The 21,357-nt window shown below is 37.3% G+C and overlaps 1 protein-coding gene and 2 pseudogenes across 5 annotated transcripts in view; all 3 read left to right on the top strand.

The window, feature by feature from the left end:
• LOC131799840 (uncharacterized) overlaps positions 1-21,357 on the top strand; it is a 75,323-nt gene that overhangs the window by 25,311 nt on the left and 28,655 nt on the right. The gene's annotated exons all lie outside the window — the stretch shown is intronic.
• On the top strand, positions 2-20,325 carry LOC136277439 (uncharacterized; annotated as a pseudogene).
• LOC136277351 (neuropilin-2-like) lies at positions 4,912-9,449 on the top strand (annotated as a pseudogene).

Here is a 21,357-nt window from a genome sequence, read left to right as displayed (position 1 = left end):
ATTACTCGGCCTACGAAGAGTCTGATTGTTTTGCTGGAACCTCGGACGATATTGCTACTAATCATACAAACCCAAGTTTAGATAGTGAGGAGACAATCTATTTCGGATGAGCTTTCTGTTACAAACGAAAGGTCAAGTAAAACGATCGTGATACACGCATATCGTGACTCACTTAAATCGCGACATGGCGCAATTTAATCTTTGTTTCCGGGTAGCGTTTCTCGCTGTACTTCTTCCACTGGCTTCAGGTGAGCACCATATCATTTTAAATCTATTATAAAGGTTTATTTTATTTTACAGTATACGTTTAGGGTGTTTGGTTGGAGATTTCTTTCAGTTATGAGTGCTGTAGCCTTAGGCTTTCTCTCACGGTCGCCGTGAATCCTTGATGCGGACAGCATCGTCTTTTTTTTTAATTAATGTTATCTTAAAAAGAATGGTACAGTTAAAAATCTATTTGTTATTACATCAGGCTCAATTTTGAAGTATGGAGAATTATACGAAAGTGAAATTAAACTGTGAATTATTTATCAATCAGAAATACAGAGTGACGATTCTAAAACTATTGTGTTTCAACGAAGAAATCAGGTGGTAACTTCCGCTTCAATTTCAGGTTAAAGCACTTGGGAATTTATTCCGCCTTTTCTATCTATTGAAAAGCTTTAAATTTGGTTTAGTCTGCACATTTTTACCTTGAGCCCCCAAATTATACATTTCCACTGAAAATCAACTTCTCTTTGCTCCAAGAAAGGGTCAATGACCCAGGTTTCTCAAATTCGCTGCAGCAATTTATTTTCCTTTATTTATATCTTGCTGTAATGCCTTTGATGCAGCGCAACAGTTTTTGGAACCTTAAATCTTTCCTCATTTTCTTTAAAAATAAACACCTCAATAAATTGATAAATATCTTCAGAGGCAGACCAGCTCTAATTGTTACTATTTGTGACACGGACTTTGCATGAGACATACCTTATAGGGAGATTCAAGACATGCATATGTTTCTCACATCCAATCATTATCCATGTTACTATAATCATTAAAACAGTGTTATAATGCAGGAGTAAATTCTGTTTCTGTAGGGGGTTGTGTTGATTTTGACCTTGGAATGGAAAATGGAGCAATTCCTGACAATAAATTAACTGCTTCTACTGAACAAAGTGCCAACACACCTGCCAAGAATAGTCGCCTAAACTACACATCAGGATCATCATGGTGTGCAGCAACAAGTGACACTAACCCATATCTACAGATTGATCTACAGATACTTCATATCATCTGTGCTGTGTCCACTCAAGGGAATTCTCAAGCAGATCAGTGGGTAAAGACCTATACTCTACAATTATCCACAGATGGGACAACTTGGACAAACTATAAGGAATTAGTTGGACAGGTTAAGGTATGCCACATGGGCTGTTTGAGAATTATACTATATGTTGCCCCAATCACCGTCCCTGAGTTTTGATAATATTGACGCATTTAAAACAAATTGGCCGCCAAAAGAGTTACAGGTATATGCAGAGGATTATTTGTACAATAAAAATTCAACAAGTATTCTCCTCATGCCCAGCAAATATCATGAATTTTGAGTAAATTTTTTTTCATTCAGCAAATAATATTTTGCATGCCTAAATTTGCAGTCAAGGTTGCGGAAAGAGTACCAGGGAGAAATGGACAGGGAATCTAACAAATTGTTTTAAACAACGTTTTCCACAAAATATTTTCGGTGTGAAGTAGCTCGTCAAATGCGTGCAGAACAAATGGTTTCTAATTACTGAGAGATTGCTGCTCTCTATCCCACAAGTGATAAAATAACTGTCACAGGTAAACTGCAGTCGCAGAAATTAGATAGGGTTCACCTTTGAGGGTCAGTGTGCTATTTCTTATAATCCAGTTGTCAAATTATGATTTATTCATGTATGCTTAGTAACCCTGTCCATGTGGACCTCTTCCATAAATGTTGGGCCTTATTCCTACACCTACATTTATATTTTTCTTGTTTTTCGTGTCCTAAAACAAGAGGTAAAGTAATGATGATTACTTTAACCAAGGTCAAGAGTTACAATAGTTACATTATACAATCCACCTGGAACTCCGTGATGAGTTATGATTATTTTCCCAAGGTTTTAGAGGGAAATAAGGATAGAAACTCAAATGTCAAACATGTTCTATATGGAGTGTTAACAAGATATTTGCGATTTCTGCCACAAACACACCAGGGTGAGGTGTGCATGAGAACAGAGGTGTTTGGGGTGCAGCAGAAGCCAAGTAAGTCTAAAAACCATTATGTAATGGGTTACTTGCATTTGTTAATCTATGAACAAAGATTCCAAACCTAGTGGTTTTGTTATTTTCTTAATGATTGTTATTTGGATAAGTAGCTTTATGATAGAAACCACTCTGTGAGCGCTCGAGGAAAACAATACAGCCATTGTGATAAGTCTCTTATTCTTATCAATTAATTAAGCAATTCCAGGTGACAGGATGCTCCAATTTCTGCTTCATATACATAGGTGGATAGTTTTATTGTCAGTGCCTGTAGGGTTATGAGCTGAGGATAGGAAGAAAAATTCCAAATTACCACAAACTTTCCTAGATAATATTATTACAGGGATTCATGGAGTTCCTTAAGGTCAGAAAAGTTAGGGGTCGATTCTGGGCAATCACGTTATTGGAGCAGCACAGCCCATCATTCCATGAAAGCTGTTTCCTTTGGTTATTTTGCCAACAGCTATGGCTTCATTTTTCCATTGCTATTTTTCTCTGACTTTTTCCATGACTATTTTTTCTATATTTTGGAATAATATCCTACAGATGTTTAGAAGTGTATTCAATTAATTACACTGAACAACATACATGTAATATGGTAAGATGTGAAGGTTAACTTAAAAATTGTTACATTGCAGCATGTGATTCACAGGCAATTGGCTTGGCCAGCGGTGGTAGAATTCCAGATGACAGCTTCTCAGCCAGTTCAATATTTGCTCCCAGATATGCAGCTAAATATGGTCGTCTTAATGGAAGAGGGGCATGGGAACCTAAGACTAATACTGATCCTGATGACTATCTACAAATTGACCTTCTCTATGAGTATGTTATCTGTGCTGTAGCTACTCAAGGAAATCCACCAACCCAATCACCAACTGCTCAAGAATGGACCACAGAGTACAAACTAAGATTTTCTTTGAATGGTACCACTTTTTTCCCCTATAAAGAAAATAAGACTGACAAGGTTGGTATGTCATGCTCCCGTATTCACAACAGCCAAAATTAGTAGTTGCATTACAAAACTGAAACTACTCACAAGAACAACAAATTTGCATACACATATTAACAACATTTACAAATTCTAACATATCCACGAGATACTTAAATTACTTAAAAAACATATTGACATTGCTTTCAAGAACTGAACTGTAGGATGTATGCACTTAACCTACAGGTAGCAGATTTTCATTCTGCACATGACAGATTCTCATTTTGTGTTCTTTTTGCAAGTTCCCAATTTTCATTTTGCAAATTACAAATTTTTGTCTTGAAAATTCGAGCTACAGATTTAAATTTGATATTATTTCGCAAATTATAGTAAATCATTAACTATGTCAAGTTTCAATACATCAATACCACTTTTTGTATAACAGGCCTTTCCAGGAAATTCAGGAAAAACTGACACAGTGAAAAACAGTCTAGAGGAATTTGCAAGTGCAAAGTTTATACGCTTTCTGCCAACAAAGTATACTAAGTTCAAAGTTCTGAGGGTGGAGGCTTATGGAATACTTTTGACTAAAGGTATTTATTTGTTCTCATTTTTCTCCTTCTGATACAAACTGAAGTCACGATAACTAATTAATGGGGAAATTAAGGTGAGATTGGACAATTTACAGAACAGTAATGATGGTAGTTATACAAAAATATAAATGGCTCCCACAGCTGGCTCTTGGATATGAAAGATACAGTTTAAGTTTGTTACATACGTGGAGAACCAGACAATTCAGTGTACAATACGTTGCCAGACATGATTGGCAATGAAGTTCCACACTGTTAAATGAATTGTTGTCTGCAGAAAAGTTGGATAGCTTTGTAAAATTCAGATATCATTGATAAATTTCACATCAATTATCATCTGTGCATGGAGACATGCTTTGTACATCTCTATAATATGTTTATTTCAGTTCCATCACAACCTCCTACTGTGTTCAAGTTGACTGCAAGCTCTTCTACCAGCATTACAGCTTCCTGGCAATTACCACCAGTCTTTGCCAGACATGGAAGAAACATTACAGGTTTTAAACTGTTCTACAAAAAGAAAGGTTGTGGTGGGTCAGCAACAACATTGACAATAAGCAGTGGATCAATATTAAGTAGAAATGTCACTGAGCTTGATAAGTTCACAGAATATGAATTTCAAGTTTGGCTTTCACTTCTAATGGTGATGGACCAAAGGGCCCTGTTGAGGTGGAGAGAACAAAGGAAGCTGGTATGTGATAGGTGGAGGTAAAGACAAAAGATTATCACAATTTTTGATGAAGTAAATTTTATTAGGCCTGCAAGGAGTGAAATGATCCTTCCATATGGGTTGCAATTGTAAGCAATTGCAGACAGATTCAGGCTTCGATGGGATTTGAACCCATACCTCTCAGGTACTAGATGGGTACTACTACCAACTGAACTATATAGTCTCACGTTGGAAGGCAGACAATAGCTAGAGGGTCTATTGTTTGGTAGTAACATTTAACAGGATCAGTTATAGGCATTAAGTTCTACATTTTTCCATTTGCAGCCCCATCAAAAGCCCCAAGAAGCTTCAGAGTGACTGCAGTTACTTCTACAATTATTACAGCATCCTGGCAGTTACCACAGCAGACTCCAGAAATGGAATAATCATAGGATTCAAATTGTTTTACAAAAGAGAGGCTCTGCTAGACAAGCAACCCCCTGACCATTAAAAATGGAACAGCATCAAGTAAAGATGTCACTGGGCTTGATATTTACACAGAATATGAATTTGAAGTGTTAGCCTTTACTTCGGTCGGTGATGGACCAAGGAGTTCTCCTTTAGTGGTGGTGAGAACCATGAGAGATGGTAAGACTTTAAAACGATGTTCAAGTATTTTTTGAAATGGGTCTGCATGGTGTAGCAACAGCGAAAAAAGTTATGAGTTGATCTTTGAATGAGAAAGCATATTATAACAGAACTTTAATGTTTTATTTTATGATTTGAACTTTTCCAGTTTATATAAGTACATTTGCAGTAACCAGAGTGGCTCTTTTGTGGTTTGTAATATTCAGTGTGTTGTAGTATAGTTATACGTGTTTGGAAAAGACAAGTGCTAGCGATATCTAGGGGCCACCATTGTGCCTAGGCAGGCCTCAGATAAAATGTGGCCCCCATAGCGGTCAAATCCTTAGTAAACAGCCATGCACCCCCGTTCTAGGCCAGGGTCTTTCTTAGCTCAGCTGACCATAACACTGTGTGTAGGTCACGTGGAGCAATGAATGGCCCTGAACTCTTCATGATACCAAGGCACCCTTGTTTGAAGACAAAAATTTGGTGACGCTTATAAAAGCTTTAGGACAACTTCACAGTGCTGATAAACTCTTTCAGACAAGTACATCATTGTACCTGAAAACTTGTTTGGGAACATTCAAAGATAAGTGCTAAACACTAAAAATGCATTCATGAATACTAAATTAGGTAGTTCGTAATACCTCAAGACAACCAGCACAAAAGGTCTGAGGAACAAAAGAGGATAAACACAACAAAATTGAATGGTTGAAAACAACTGAATTAGTAAGGCCAAGGGAAACTTAAAACCAAGCATTATAGAGGAACCTAGGACTGCCGACAAATGGGTGCTACTAAACTTATGATGTTCTTTATGAAAGGAAAACTGTTGAATATACGAGTCAGCCAAATTGTGGCCATCCACTTTTTTGAATCATCATTTACCTAAATTGTGAAAGAGTTGCAGAGACAAAATTATTAGAGCATACGTTGAGAGCTCTAACCTTTGTAGTGTTCATTACTGATTATTTTTCCTTGTCATTTGTGATCAAATAGTTTTTCAACTTTTAGGTTGTGTTGAGTTTAGTCTTGGGATGGAAGATGGAAGAATTCTAGAGACTGGAATAAATGCTTCGTCTTCCAGCACACCAGCCACGAATGGTCGACTGAACTACGCATCAGGATCATCGTGGTGTGCAGGAACAAGTGACACTAACCCATACCTACAGATTGATCTACTAACACTTCATATCATCTGTGCTGTGTCTACTCAAGGGAATTCTCAAGCAGATCAGTGGGTGAAGAACTACACTCTACAATTATCCACGGATGGGATAAGTTGGAAAAAAACTATTCGGAATTAGGTGGACAGGTTAAGGTTTAAATTTCATTCTGTTTTGAAGCATTGTTTCTGAAATAACTGAGATTTAATATGCATTGACTTTTACATCTGTATCAAATCCCCCTAACTATGTCGGTTAAGATAAGATCATACGTTTCCATAATTGCCATCTGGTGAACCTCAAATTATCAATATGTCATTACTGGATTACTCCTCGTTTAAGAAGCAAATGTAAGAGAAGAATCACTGATGTTATTTGAATGAATAATTGCGCTTAAATTGAAAATGCATAGTATCCTCTGTAAGCATAACAAATACAGTGACTTCAGCTGAGCCTTCAGCAAATGATTTTGAAGAGCTGTGAGATGGCTGCTGATTAGCATTAAGAATTTATTTGCACTGCTGGCTAACACTTCTTTTTCACAGGTGGCAAATCGAATGCCATTATTTGTAAAAGAAATTGAGTATTGCTACCCCTCAATTATCTGCTTGATGAAAATGGGAAGAATGGATTGTCGCTCAAAATTAACGAGGGCGCTTCGTTACTTGTGGTGACCACGTCTAAACAGCTCAAAGATGTTTCCTGCCACATCTTTATTTTCATCCTTATCATGCATTTTCAAGGTTAACTCTTGGCCCTTCAGAGCTCTAGCGTCTTATTTCTGGAAAACAATAAAGGAAATACTCACAAGCTCTAAGTCATGTAGCACCCTAGGAAATTTACAGAGAACAGTTTGAGGAATGTATCTGCGGATGTTAGGGTGTAAGGGGTTGAGAAGGCAATGAAGGTAGAAACTCAAATGCTATAAGCAGTGTGGATATCAATATCCCTGCTGTTTTCTTGTGACTATTGTTTTCTTCTTTTAAGGTTCTCATGGGAAATGATGACAAAAACTCAGAAGTAAAGCATGTGTTTATGGAGTGTTGACTAGATATCTGCGATTCCGGCCACAAACTCACCAGGGTGGGGTGTGCATGAGAACAGAGGTGTTTGGGGTGAAACAAAAGCCAAGTGAGTTTGAAATTTGATGTTTCGTAATTGCTGTGATCTGCCACTCTAATGGAAATTCTAAGATACTCTCTAATCTTTAAAGAAGGATTTCAAACCTAATACATCTGTAGTTATGTTCTTTTAATGCGATACTCTAAGTTTTCCCGATACAGTTAGTGGCTAAAATGATACAAACTACATTGTATATAAATTATAGCCTAATGATACTGTTTATACAGTCATCAAAAACACCAAGCCTCTCATTATAACTTGTAAGGCTCTGTTCTTTTGAAATGTACATAGGATCAATTGTAGTTTTTTTGATGTGAAACTCAAATATTGGGATAAATACCAATGAAGTTGAAGTGATATTGATCTTCAAATGCTGTAGGAGTCAGCTAATTAATTTATCATTTCAATCAATAAGAAACCATAGAATCGTTTGTCTCATTATGTAGTCACTTGAGATGTAGATCGTGACAATTGAACTGCTTACTGATAGTCTACATCAGTCAAAGGAGTTGACTGCTCATGCTTTGCCACTTGTACCATGGCACCCCATAGTTCTGATGAGTACTGGTTTCCCAAAATCTTCCCCAAGCAGAGAGCCTGTAACGTAGTTCAAATTCGCAGTGGTTTTACCCTATGTAAAAGGTGTATCAGAGCCTCTTTGCCGTTGCCTATAACAGCATCCACACAGTCTTCAAGTCCGACACAGCTTTTTGATCGCATTAACAGTATATTTCCTGACAGATTGCAGCATTCATTGGGTTGTTTTGCAAAGGCTTCATTTTCTCGTATTCTTCTATAACTCTTTTCTGTACATTCGGTAATGATATCCTACACATGGTTTAGGAGTGTCTACAATCAAATGTATTGAAAAACATACATGAAATACGCATAGATATGAAAGGTAATCATCTAATTGTTACCTTGCAGCATGTGATTCCCAGGCAATGGGTTGGCCAGCGGTGGTAGGAATTCCAGATGACAGCTTTTCGGCCAGTTCAATATTTGCTCCCAGATATGCAGCTAAATATGGTCGTCTTAATGGAACAGGGGCAGGGAAAGCTAAGACTAACGATCGTGATGACTACCTACAAATTGACCTTCTCTATGACTATGTTATCTGTGCTGGTAGCTACTCAAGGAAATCCACCAAACCAATCGCCAGCCCAAGAGTGGACCAAAGAGTACAAACTACGATTTTCTTTCGATGGTACCACTTTTTTCCCCTATAAAGAAAATAAAACTGACAAGGTCGGTATGTCATGCTCTTGTATACAAGTATTCATAGCAGCCCAAAATCAATACTTGTGGTGTAAAACTAAAGCTACTCACAAGAACAACAATTTGCTTTTATATGTCATAATAATTTCACCATGCTAACATTGCCCACAAGATACTTATGTTGCTTACAAAACAAAATGACGTGACATTACATTCAACAATAATTAGTTACATTTTCTAATCAATTACATGTCCATGTAAGGATCAGTATAGAGTACACACACCCAAAGCATGTAGACTATGGGTTAAATATATGTTCTTCATAGGAGTATGAGTGTAAAAGATGTAAAAAAAAACTGATATATTCAAACTGTTCAATCGTACTTTCTAAAAACAATTACCACAAAATTTAAATATGGAGAATGAAATGGTCCTGATCTCCCTGAAAGTCATTTTCTAACCTGTGGCATTCCTCAAGGCACAATTCCTGGTCCTCTTCAAATGACTTGCTGAATTATCTCAAGCTCTTTAGTTCTGAACCTAGGATGTATGAAGATGATGTGTGCGTAACTTATACAGATAGCAGATTTCCATTCTGCATATTACAGATTCTCATGATGTGTTATTTTTCCAAGTTACAGATTTTCATTTTACAAATTACAGATTTTCAGTTGGCAAATTGCAGATTTAAATTGATCTCATTTCCCAAATTACAGTAAACATTAACTATGCTAAGTTTCAATACATCAATATCACTTTTTGTATAAACAGTCCTTTCCAGGAAATTTAGGAAAAAAGACACAGTGAAAAACAGTCTGAAGGAGTTTGCAAGTGCAAAGTTTATACGCTTTCTGCCAACAAAGTATAATAAGTTCAAGGTTTGAGAGTGGAGGCTTATGGCATACTTTTGACTAAAGGTATTTATTTGTTCTCGTTTTGTACCTCTGATACAAAATGAAGTCACTAAGCAAATATTGGGGAAATTAAGGCAGGATCGGGCAATTTACATTTACGAGGGCGTTGTATTGACGAATATCAAAAGTAAATGTCGGAGATGGCTGTGAATGCCTATAATAAAGTTGTAATGCCTAAATCATAAGGAACATCATGGAGAAAATAGGGTTAATGGAAAAAAAACAAAGTCACCACCTCTGATGATCCTCATACTACTCTTAATCAATGTAGACTGCCCATTAGGTTTACCCATGGATGATAATGAGTGTTACCTCTTTAAACTTCTCATTGATTATCATCTATCGATTTCAAACATAAATCTACTGTGTGTTAATTACAGTTCCATCACAACCTCCCACTGCCTTTCAGTTGACCTGCAATACTTCTTCTAAACCAGCATCATAAGCCTTACTGGCAGGTACCACAGTCTCTGTAGACATAGGAAACATTATAGGGTTTGATAGAGTGTGTGTACAACAGGAAAGCGTTCTGGTTGGGTCAGCAACAACTCTGGGTCTATTAGCGATGGTCGATCCTCAGCAACATTTAGGAGAACTGTTCGGGGGCTTGCTCAGTCACAAGAATATATATTTCAAGGTTTTGGCCTTCACTTCTGATGGCAATGGAGCAAAAAGTTCTACAAAAGTGAAAAGAACAATGGAAGATGGTATGTGCTAATGAGGAAAACTGTGAACCATATGTATTGAATTTACATCCTCATTGGGGGTTTATTGGATACCAATCTCATGATGAGGAGGCTAACCAATTGAATAGTTTAGAACCAATTGATTTCTTTAATTACTAAAACACAACAAAACTTGTATTCATGTACCAAGTTAAGATGTGAAGAAGTTTTCAAAACTTTTACAGCTGATAAAACTAATTAAAAACACTACTGCTCAATTGCAGCTCCTTCACAACCTCCATCTAATTTCAATGTCACTCCAACTGTCTCTACTGGTGTAACAGCATCATGGCAACTACCACCAGCAAACTCCAGGAATGGAATAGTTAAAGGATTCAAATTGTTTTACAAAAGGAAAGACTCGTCAGGCTCAGGCGCCATTCTTCTTATCAACAGTGAATCAACTTTAAACAAAAATATCAATGGGCTTTATAAGTACACAGAGTATGAATTTCAAGTGTTGGCCTTTACTTCTGCTGGTGATGGTGTAAACAGCTCTGTTGTTGTTAAGAGAACAAAAGAAGATGGTTAGAGCAACTTTTTGTTTTATATTCTAAAAATGTCATGACTTTTTAATAAAAGGTCAGATACAGTTACCCTTCGTATACAGTTTTCTGATGTGATGTGAAAAATGAAAATATTTAATTATGCAATATGCGATTTTAATAACCATGATTTAACACACCGTTATATCAGTGACTCATGAGTGGTAAAGTAATTATTAGAAGATAACGAACATAATGTAAGCATTCTGATTGGCCCTTAAATCATGTCTATTTTACTCATGAAATTATAAGCACGCAATAACATATTAGCAATAATGTTGGCTGTTGTTATTGGTTGCCTTCTTTCTTGATTTAGACCTCAATGGTGTACCCTTTGCGTTGCAAATTTATAATAATTTTTGGATTTGAGTCTGCCTTTTTTTTCCCTTTCATTTGTCCCTGAGTGGCAAAAACAAACAAATACCAATACAGCTACGGCACTGATATTCTGAGTCAAATTTGTGTTCCTCACTGGAAGAGGCATCCTACAAATAGAAGCAAACATAGAATTAGATTCTTTATGTTTATCTTAAGACCACTTGCGAATATGGCATATTTTCAACATATATCACATGCCTAATAATATGCATGCAACAATTTCAGCATCCTAATTGGTTGAGAACACGTCAATTTATCTCGAACAGTGCAGAGAGTTGAAATTAAGAGAAAAAAGTTGAAATTAAATTGATTTACAGGATTTTGGCTCATGGCGGCCGGTTGGCAGAAAGTAACAACGTTTTAATTTAAAGTTTGAAGGAGAGCGCTCGAAAATGAAAAACCCAACAAGCACAAACAGATGGCTAGGAGTCTGGAAGACTTGGCTTCCCAAAATGGCTATGACAGAATTATTGAAACATACGAACTCGAAGCCCAGAACAAAAATCTCAAGGAGTTTATGTAACAGTTCGTAGTAAAGACGGAGAGATTATAAGAGTGATAACCTTTGTGTACTGGTTGCTGCTCTTAAGTTATTATCTGATTAAAAATAATAAGATGACAATCATAATGACTCTTTTTATCGCTATGATTATTTCCATTTCTTATATAATCATGTGAAACTTCTTAATTGCAGTTCCTTCAATGCCGCCTAGTAGCTTTATTCTGGCTGCAAGCACTTCTACAAGTATAATAGCATCCTGGCAGTTACCACCAGAAGACTCCAGAAACGGAATCATCACAGGATATAAATTGTTCTACAAAAGAAAGGCTCGTTAGGGCCGGCAAGCATGCAGCCTATTAACGGTCAGGCTACTCACTCTCAAGAGGTCACTGGGCTTGATAAGTACACAGAATATGAATTTCAAATATTGGCATCCACTTCTGTTGGGGATGGACCAAAAAGTACAGTTGTTTATGAGAAAACAAAGGAGGCTGGTAAGAAATAGTAATCTATCTATTTTTATAAAATTCAGAAGTTTATGGATGCCATAAATGTCTCAATAGAATGGTATTCAACCATAAAGAAGAGATCAAACAGTCTTTGGAAAACTTGTTCAATGTGTTTGTTTGCCTTATCTTTGATGTGATAGATCTTAACACAATCTAGATTCCCAACATGTAATTTTAGAAATACACCTGTTCCTGTGCATGCATTAAATGTCCAATTTCAAGAAGGCTCTGGTGAGAGGGCCATTTAATTGGGGTGTTGTCACTGTTAAAAGTGATAAGTAGGGAAAATACATGTAATGTCACAGTGAACTTGAAATGTGTCCATCTTGTGGCAATCAGATTTCTCATTGTCCTACCTACATGTAGCATACGTTGTTAAAAAATGCCATGTTGCATTTTTCTCTTACCGGAAGGTTCCAGCTTTTCTTGTCACAGGGATCCAAGTTCAATTTTTCAAAAAGTCGCCTTTTGGCGACCTTTAACTTTAAAATAGTCGCCATACAAAAATTTGATCACCTTTTCCCCCCTTCCCCCGCTTAAAAAAATTTTAGTGTTCCACTACTGTACGTGAGGTAGGTAGTGAGCCAAATGATGCGATCGTAACACTTTCATTCGCCAACTCTACTTGGTACGTTTGATCCCGTGCAGATTAGAAGATTGTAATAACGGCCAAAAAAGAGAGAATGAAGAGACTCTGATGTCTGGGAGCAGAACGATTTACCGAAAAGTTTCTGAGACCGAGTAACAAAATATTAATCGTGTTTTTAAAATAAGATTTCATTCTACTTATTACTTAGTTGAGAAATGTCTCTTATTTAGAGTGAAATGAAATATTTTATTAGAACCTTCCATCCATATTGTAAGTAACATCTTGAATCACTTGATATGAGTCGCCATACTTCTTAATACAAAGTTGAAGGTTTGCTGCATGTAATATTAAAACATGAAATTAAGTTTGTCACAGCGAAATGAGTTCGACTTGGTTCTATGCATTCCAGGTTTATGCATAGTTGGGAGTAACGGAAAGTTTTTCTTTCCCCCCTTTTTTTTGTTGGTTTGTTGGTCGTCAATTGGCGATTTTTGTCGAAAGTTTAGTCGCCGAATATATTTTTAACTTGCCATGGCGACCAAAACAGTCCCAACTTGGAGTGCTGTAGCATGCTTACAGAACTACAAATACACAATTTGCATTTCTTAAGTCAGCGCCCCTGTTTCAACGCTTGATGGAATGAGGTGCTTACTTAGAATAAGGCGCCTATAAACAAAAGTAAATTGGAGGTGTGCGGTTATTAAATTTGGGGCGCTTATAAGAATGAGGACGCTCAATCGAATCATTGCGATATACCAAACATGTATTTTTGGATTCTGTTTCGCGTTAGTTTAGCTTTTCACCCGAGAGTAGTTTTACATTATTAATTTTTTTCTTTTTTTATCAAAAAGAGCCCAGTCGTGGACCAGAAGAGATATCTTCCTCTGCAGTGAGCTCCGCAAAATTCAATATAACTTGGCTTGGACTGTCTAGAGAAGTAGCCAATGGCATGATCATAAACTACGAAGTTAGGCTCAGTGTAGTAGAAAACTGCACAGAGATCAAGTCTTCTTACGATTCAACCTTTAATACGACCAGCACTTATGTTATCGTGACTGGACTCTCTTTGTGTGCCAAGTATGAGGTGTCTGTCAGAGGCTACACTACCGTGGGGCCTGGACCCTACAGCAACCCTGTAATGGTACAGACATTGGGTAAGGAAGTCTGTGGGCAGCTGTAATGAGGCAATTTTTAGGGAGGGAGTAGAACTGAAAGGTGGTAAAACCTTGTGAGAAAGTGTGGGAAACACAGAAAAATGATGTAGGTTCGAGTAAAGGCAGGTAATTAAAGAGCTATTTGAGTGTGTGATATAAACATGCATAAAAGCTAAGTTTTCGGTTTTTTTCGCGATGTAGTCACGCGTGATGTGGATCGCGAAGTTTCGATCGTATACTGCCAGTCTTCTTCAGGCGACCTCATGGCCTGAAGAAGACTAGCAGTATGAAGTCGAAACGTCGCGATCTACATCACACGTGACTACATCGTGAGAAAAACGGGAAACTTAGCTTTTACTGTTATTCACCACGATGAATAACCACAGCCTTTTTCACGAAAAACGTACATGTAACCTCATCAGTTTCCTCCAGAGTAAGAACAACTGATGCTGCTGCTGTTGCTGCCACCACCCTTACGATTGTGACAAGAAGGCTGCCAATTGCGGAAGTGAGAGTAATCTACATATATACATTTATACGCACACAAAGAACAAAATGTTTTTCAAAGGCTAACTTAACAGGGCTTCTTTCCCTTTTCCTCAGCTGTGGTTTGGTCTAAAGAAACGCCATCTTCGCCTTCTTTTTCTGCAAATTCAGATGAAGGAGGAATTTCAGTTAAAGTCACGCTTCCACGTTTCCCTGGAAATGTAAGGTATGATTAACTAATCAATTTAACGCTAGTTTTGGCTGTATTCCTGGATCACAATGTTCGTAATGTAGTACAGTGTTCATTTTCTTTTTTAATGTAATCATCACGAGACATACTGTGCATTGCCATGTGTAGGTGTGGCAGAAAATATAAGTAACAATCGACAGCATAGGACACTGCTGACATCACAAATATCCTGTCACGTATCTTGCAGGTTTTTCCAAGTTATTATCATTACATATAGCTCAAACTATACTGGTGCTGTTAACCCATCAGAAAGATTTACAACACAAGACATGATGACGTACGAAGAAGCGCACAAATCTGCCATTCCTGCTGCTTATGTCGCTTTTCAGTTTGGAGGAAATGATTTTGATAAGTATCGGGAATTTGTTGTTGGAGATGGAGCGGAATCCAGCGGTAAAGAAAGGAGTAAAAGAAGTAGTGGTGATCAGTTTTATTACAACAAACCACTGCAGCCGAATACAAACTACAAAATGTTCCTCAGAGCTTTTGACTCCGAGGTATTTTAACAAAAAGCAGGTAATTTAGTGTTAACAACTGGGTTGAAAACGTAAATTAGCCACCGTAAAGTGGCTAAAATCGCTCTGACGAAGGGCTAACGCTCGAAACGTCAGCTTTTTTATCCTTTACGGTGGCTAATTTACGTTTTCAACCCAGTTGTTAACACTAAATTACCTGCTATACTCTCCCACCAACGCAGCACCACAGTTTCTTTAGAAACGAACCCCTTTATTTTAACAAAACTTTTAATATTAGTGAGGGATGTTCTATTCATTGATTGTAAGAACTGAGCGACAAAACTGACCCATCCAGTTACTCTGAATCTGCACCCAGATGTCTCAGGAACTTTTCCTTCCTGAACTATCATATTGCCATTGCTCACAAGTTCTTTGGTCTTGGTGAATGCAGTGCTAAAACAGCAGCTTTTAGCGGGCTTGCAATGCTCTTGAGGTCTGAGTCACTATGCCATACCCAAATGCAGCAAAAGGTTGCACATGAATAATTAGTTTTTTGCGGTTGTATTTTGCAGACGGTTTATGTCTCTAGTAACTTTATAGACATCGACACCAAAGGTATTGTTGTTTTGTCTTTTTTTATACTTTCCCTTTGTCAGAGGCATCTAACATTCAGCAAGGAAATTTAACTCAATGTAGTCTGATCTTTGAGTTTCTTTTTATTGATATAAGACTTTCATGCTCTGTTGGTTGTCTTTCAGAGTTTGTAAGTTACTTATCAACTGAGGGGCTTTTAAATTATTTTCAGTTGGGAAGGGATAGGCTACAAAGCCTTAATGCTGTATTTGTGCCTTGCTCTTTGTTAAGGAAAAACTACTCCATGTTTATAAAAACTCAGGTAAACCTATCATCAAAGGTCTCCCAAAGACGACCATTACAGCAATTGGCGAACTGGCAGTGTTGACTTGTGAGGTTAGTGGAGACCCTCAGGCTTCTGTTACCTGGACTAAAGATGGACTTAGCAGTATACCTCGCGCTCAGTTCGAGAACAACAAGAAAACACTTATTATAAGAGATGTTGTTCCTGATGACAGTGGCGTTTATGAATGTAAAGCAATGAACATGTTTGGAAAGAGCCGTACAGCTACGATTGTCATTGTCGCTGGTACGTAGAAAGTTTGTTATGTTTGCATTGAATATTGGGTAACAATTACATTTTCATTTTCTTTTGTGAAACAAGTCTGTGAGGAAGTAAGTGAGGTAGAGAAATTGCCAACCTCTGCCAAAATAAATGACCAATCATGGTTCTTCTAAGCACTATGATAATCACCATGACAACTTACTCCAACCACTTATTAACAAGTCATTCGCGAATTAGTGTGTATACTGGGTATTAAACAAATATTAGAAATTTGTAATTGAAGGGTGAAAAAATAGTACAACACTGATATCAACTAAACAAACCACCACTCAGTGTGCAAACCAAAAAAATAGATCATAGTGGTGTTCCCTTATATTTGTTATACCTCTGCTCCGTTGTCAAGAGCATAATTTTGTCTGAACTTGTTTTGGTATCATTACGTTTTCCCTTTTTTTTCACACAGTGCCACCCAGAATTATTGAAGAATTTTCCCCTTCCTCAGTGATATGTGAAAAGCAAAGTCCGTGTTTTCTCACTTGTCAAGCAACAAGTTATATTCCGTTTAACTACTCTTGGACGAAAGATGGCCAGGTTCCAACTGGTGATGGCATCAAGTTGATGAATAACAGTATCATTGTCACGCCACGGAATGGAGAAGATTATGGAGAGTATGTTTGTCACGCTACAAACAGCTTTGGGTCAACAGAGTACAAAATCACTCTGCTTTCTCCAAGGGATAATCAAGATGATGACGGTAAATATTCTTCCTCAATATTTGAACGTGCTTAAATGTTGTCGTCTCAAAAATTTTGGAAAGCCTAGAACTTTGAAGTCTAGTGCGGAGTTTATGGACTTTTAGTTACAGTTGTTTGGTATAACCATTTATGTATCAAAAGCAATATTATGTGGTGGTCTCATACGCCGACGTTGTTCTGTGTGAAGTTACATTTTCTCTCTTCAGTTAGAATGTTATAAGAGTGTGCAATGTAGGTAGATCATTCCATATATCATAATTGGCCCGTTAGGTTGTAACATACCGTATTTCTTCACCTACAAGCCGAGCGATTTTTCAGTATTTGACACAAAAGTTTGAAAATTTTTTCACACGGGGTTCGGCTTATATCCGAGGGTTTGGGATTCAAAACAATTACAAATTTTAATGTTAATGCGAAATGACCGTAAATTTCGTGACTGCAGCGCTCTTTACGTGATGTGCTTTTAAATTGACATGATAACAACGTATTTCTGACCACCAATCAGATTATTTGCTTCCCACGCATTGAAAGACGATCTCACTCAACTCGTCAAAAACTCTCCTCATCGCACATTACTAATGAAATATTTGGTCTCTCTGCTGTGAAAGTCACTCCATTGCTTGCTCGTCTAGTTCGGGACACTTGGGAGTGAAACGGCCTATTTTTGCACGTTTTGCCGAAATCTTAAGCTTGCCAGAAAGAATAGTCGCCGAGTCTCGTCTCCAGCGTCGCACCATGGACTCGCTAAGTCCATAATCTCGAGCGATTTCCGAGCTGTTTTCTACAGCTTCGGCTTCCGCGATAACTTTTATTCTGAAAGCTATAGTATACAAAAAGCGGCGTGCTTCTGGCATGATGAGAAAAATAACAGTGACGAAAGAGCTACTCGATTGAAATGTTTGTCAGGCTACAGTAACTGTTGTGTTTCTGCAGTCGCGTAGTAGTATTTACATCTTCAGTGATTCGCCTTTTTTTCTTTTGGGTTTATTCTCATCCATTAGCTTTTGTGTTCATTGAGCCATTTCCCAATTTTTTCCGTGAGATTCGCACACTCAAATGGCCAGTTATAATCAAGAATTTCGCTCTCGGCTTATAGCCGATGGTTTTGCTTTTTCGTTTGGATAACACGAGTCTGTTGGAAGGTCTCTAACTTTTAGGGTCTCGGCTCATAGCCGAGGTCGGCTTATAGGTGAAGAAATACGGTAATCAAAACAAAGCTTTACACACTAATTTTAAGGGGGCTCGAAGCTAAAATATGCCTGTATTTCTCCTTTTAGTTGTCCTGCTTGTTCGAAATTACTGAAGGTCATGTATGTGACTTCGAGTGAATAGGCATAAGAAATTTCTGGCATTTAATGAAGTACGACCAAGAGACGAGACAACAGAAAGTTTGGAAGAGTGTTCATGTTTCGGGGTTAAAAAACAACGCCGTATTCCTTAGGGTGAATATAGACATAATTACAGTGAAACAAAGTAACTAAGCAGTCTTTGGTGTTTGATAGTTGGTTTGAAAGTCGTTTGTTTTCTTTCACCAGATACACAAAGCACCTTCCTTGCTAGTGTAATCGCATTTTCTTGTATTGTGGTCGTGTTGCTCATTATAATTTGTGGGCTGATATGGCAGCGAAGACGAGTTGTTCCTAATAGGAGGACACGAAGTAAAGAAAAAGTTGACTTTGATGGCGTCAAATCTTCACCCGATCAACAGCGACGTGACCAGCCCGCTTCAGACCCGGATTTATATATGGAACTCAAACCCAGGCCTTCGAACCAGGAGTCTCATGTTCCTACTGAGTATCAGTCGTTACAGGAAAACCCCGAGAACCCCGAATATTACAATATGGTGCTTCAGAAAGAAAATGGCGGGAAACAAAATGAAGTAGTGTATGAGGAATTATGCTAATCACTCAACTAATTTTGTATCCCTTTGGTTCGGATTGTCCATCTTGTGTTATATACTCTGCTTAGTTATAATTATGCGCATGTTAATTTGTTCTGTATCGATCTAATGGATGACAGATGCATAGATGACGTCAGCTTAAACAACATCTTGCTTCTTCACTATAAAAACAAAGAGATTCCATGTTGCCGTGAGTCTGTTACTTAATAAGTCACAGAAGACGTCAAAATGTGCTACGAGGATCAGTGCCAGACCCGACTGCGCTTCGTGTTCCACTCTTTAGTTCTCACCGCATTTTGACGTCATCTGTGATCCATAACAGAACAGACACACGCCTACATGGAATCTAATTGTTAATTAGAAACGGTACTTCGGTTTGTAAAAGACTTTGTTCTTGTCTCGCTTAAAGAAGCACTTAGTAATTTGGCAATGAAATGCATACGTTTGACGTTTTCTCTTCGTTATCGTCATGATCACTCTTACTATCGCAGTGGCGCATAGAGTGCGGTTATCTGATATAGCTGTAAGGAAAATATACGAGATACACTGATAACACTAGCTTACCCAATAGATCCTGTTTGCGAATGTATTCTGTTTACTACAAGAACTTTGTTAGTTTGTGATCAAGGCAGTTTTAAGTAAGGCCTTAAAGACTTCTTCAACGTGCAGTAACCTTTGATTTGGTCCATTTGAAATTAATTTCCTATATCTGTCTTATATTTTACATGTATCTGTATAATTTTATCTTTTACTATTGATGCATGTGAAATGCCATAAGATGGAATCGTGCATAGCCAGATCTTAAAATTTAGTTATAACCTCGAATAAGAATTAAATGAAATTCATAACTTTGGGTGAGGTCCCCAAACTAAACGAAACCTCTGACAAGACGATGGCACATGTACATAAACTCACTTTTCTTAATGAATCCCTGATATTAAGTGCGATTTAATCTACAACATCTTACATCGTAAGCAGCTCGAGAATTAGAATTCAACTTAAAGTATGCTCTGAACCAGCAGTAAAAATGAAAGAATTAATTTTGCCATTTTTTATAGAGTCATTAGATGCAAATATAGAAAACAAAGCCTGACAATGTCACATTTTTTTTTACCAGTACTGAAAGTTGTTCCTTATATTTTACCTCTTGAGGAGGGTTCTCTTTTCTAAGTCATTTATTAGACATAAGGAACGTTTTCATTATATTTTTGAGTAAACTCTTCTCAACTGTAAAGACAATGTATTGCAATTGAAAAATGTTAAGCAACAGAGTATTATTGGTAGGTGTTTGTAGATAAGAGAATGGAAGAGAGTAAAATGTTTTTGCTCCATCCGATATTTTTAACTTATAAAGTATTTACTGATTGAAGAAAATGCTTGGAGAAGTTTTTCCGAAGTAATAACATTTTAGTAAGCATTTAAAATGCACAGAACTTGGGCAACAGAACAGTTGTAGCTAAGGGAATAAAGTGTTTTCACAAAAAGATTTGCCTGACCTTGGTATGTCATCCACTTCTTTTCATGCGATAACATTTCCTTGTCAAGTATATATTGTTAAAAATAATTTCCTAACGCTCGCTGTTTTGTTGTCCCTTTCTTTATTCACTCTTACTACTCAAGTTATTACAACGGGGACTAGCTCTGATCTCTCGAAAAAATTGAGGGTCACCGCTTATAAAGGTGACACTTTCGGAGCTGTCAATCTCTAACCTTCGTCATACTTTTACACTTAAATAGCGAATCACGTTGGGCTACGCAGAACGGAGTTCGCATACTAAATAACTACCTTCGCGATGTTTACGCTTTACGAAATATCTTTCTAACTTAAATTTCCTAGTCTTACAGTCAAGTTTGGGCCAAACAAACACAAGATTAACAATATAAATATTATAATAAACTTAATAACAAAATTAAATTCATACTTGAAAAAGTATTCTAAAAGAAAATTGTCTTGAAGGCTGTTGCATAACACCAGAATAAACGCGAAATTCGGAAAAGAAAGGACGTACCCAAGGTACCGCCCCTAAGAAAGCTACGTGCTATTCACATTAGTTATCTAATTACAAATTCAGTGCAAAAGATAAAAATACTTCACGTTTACACCTTAAGTCACCTCTAAAAAAAAAGAGGTGTCGAACATGTTAAATTAAAACTAAAAACTATTTTCCTGATCGGGAATTCAACATAGATTTAGCCTAAAAACGAAAATATTAAATAAATAAAAGTATTAAGAAAGTTTCGTAGAAAAGGTTGTGGTTATTCATCGTGGTAAATAACGATAAAAACTAAGATTTTCGTGTGTTTCACGATGTAGTCGCGTGTGATGTAGATCGCGACATAAGGTAAAACCGCAGTAGCTTTAAACTCGTCGGTGGGTTCGGCACTGTTGTTCGGTTTTCCGGTCTTGGTAAGTTTCTGCAAGAAAGAAAAAGGATAACCATTAGAAACCAGAACAGAAGACAGATATTTTTTTCTCCTCGGAGACGACAGAG

The sequence above is a fragment of the Pocillopora verrucosa genome, chromosome 12, assembly GCF_036669915.1.
Source record: "Pocillopora verrucosa isolate sample1 chromosome 12, ASM3666991v2, whole genome shotgun sequence".
Lineage (NCBI taxonomy): Eukaryota > Metazoa > Cnidaria > Anthozoa > Scleractinia > Pocilloporidae > Pocillopora > Pocillopora verrucosa.
The sequence above is the reverse complement of the archived record's forward strand: the minus strand, read 5'-3'. Positions and strand labels throughout refer to the sequence as shown.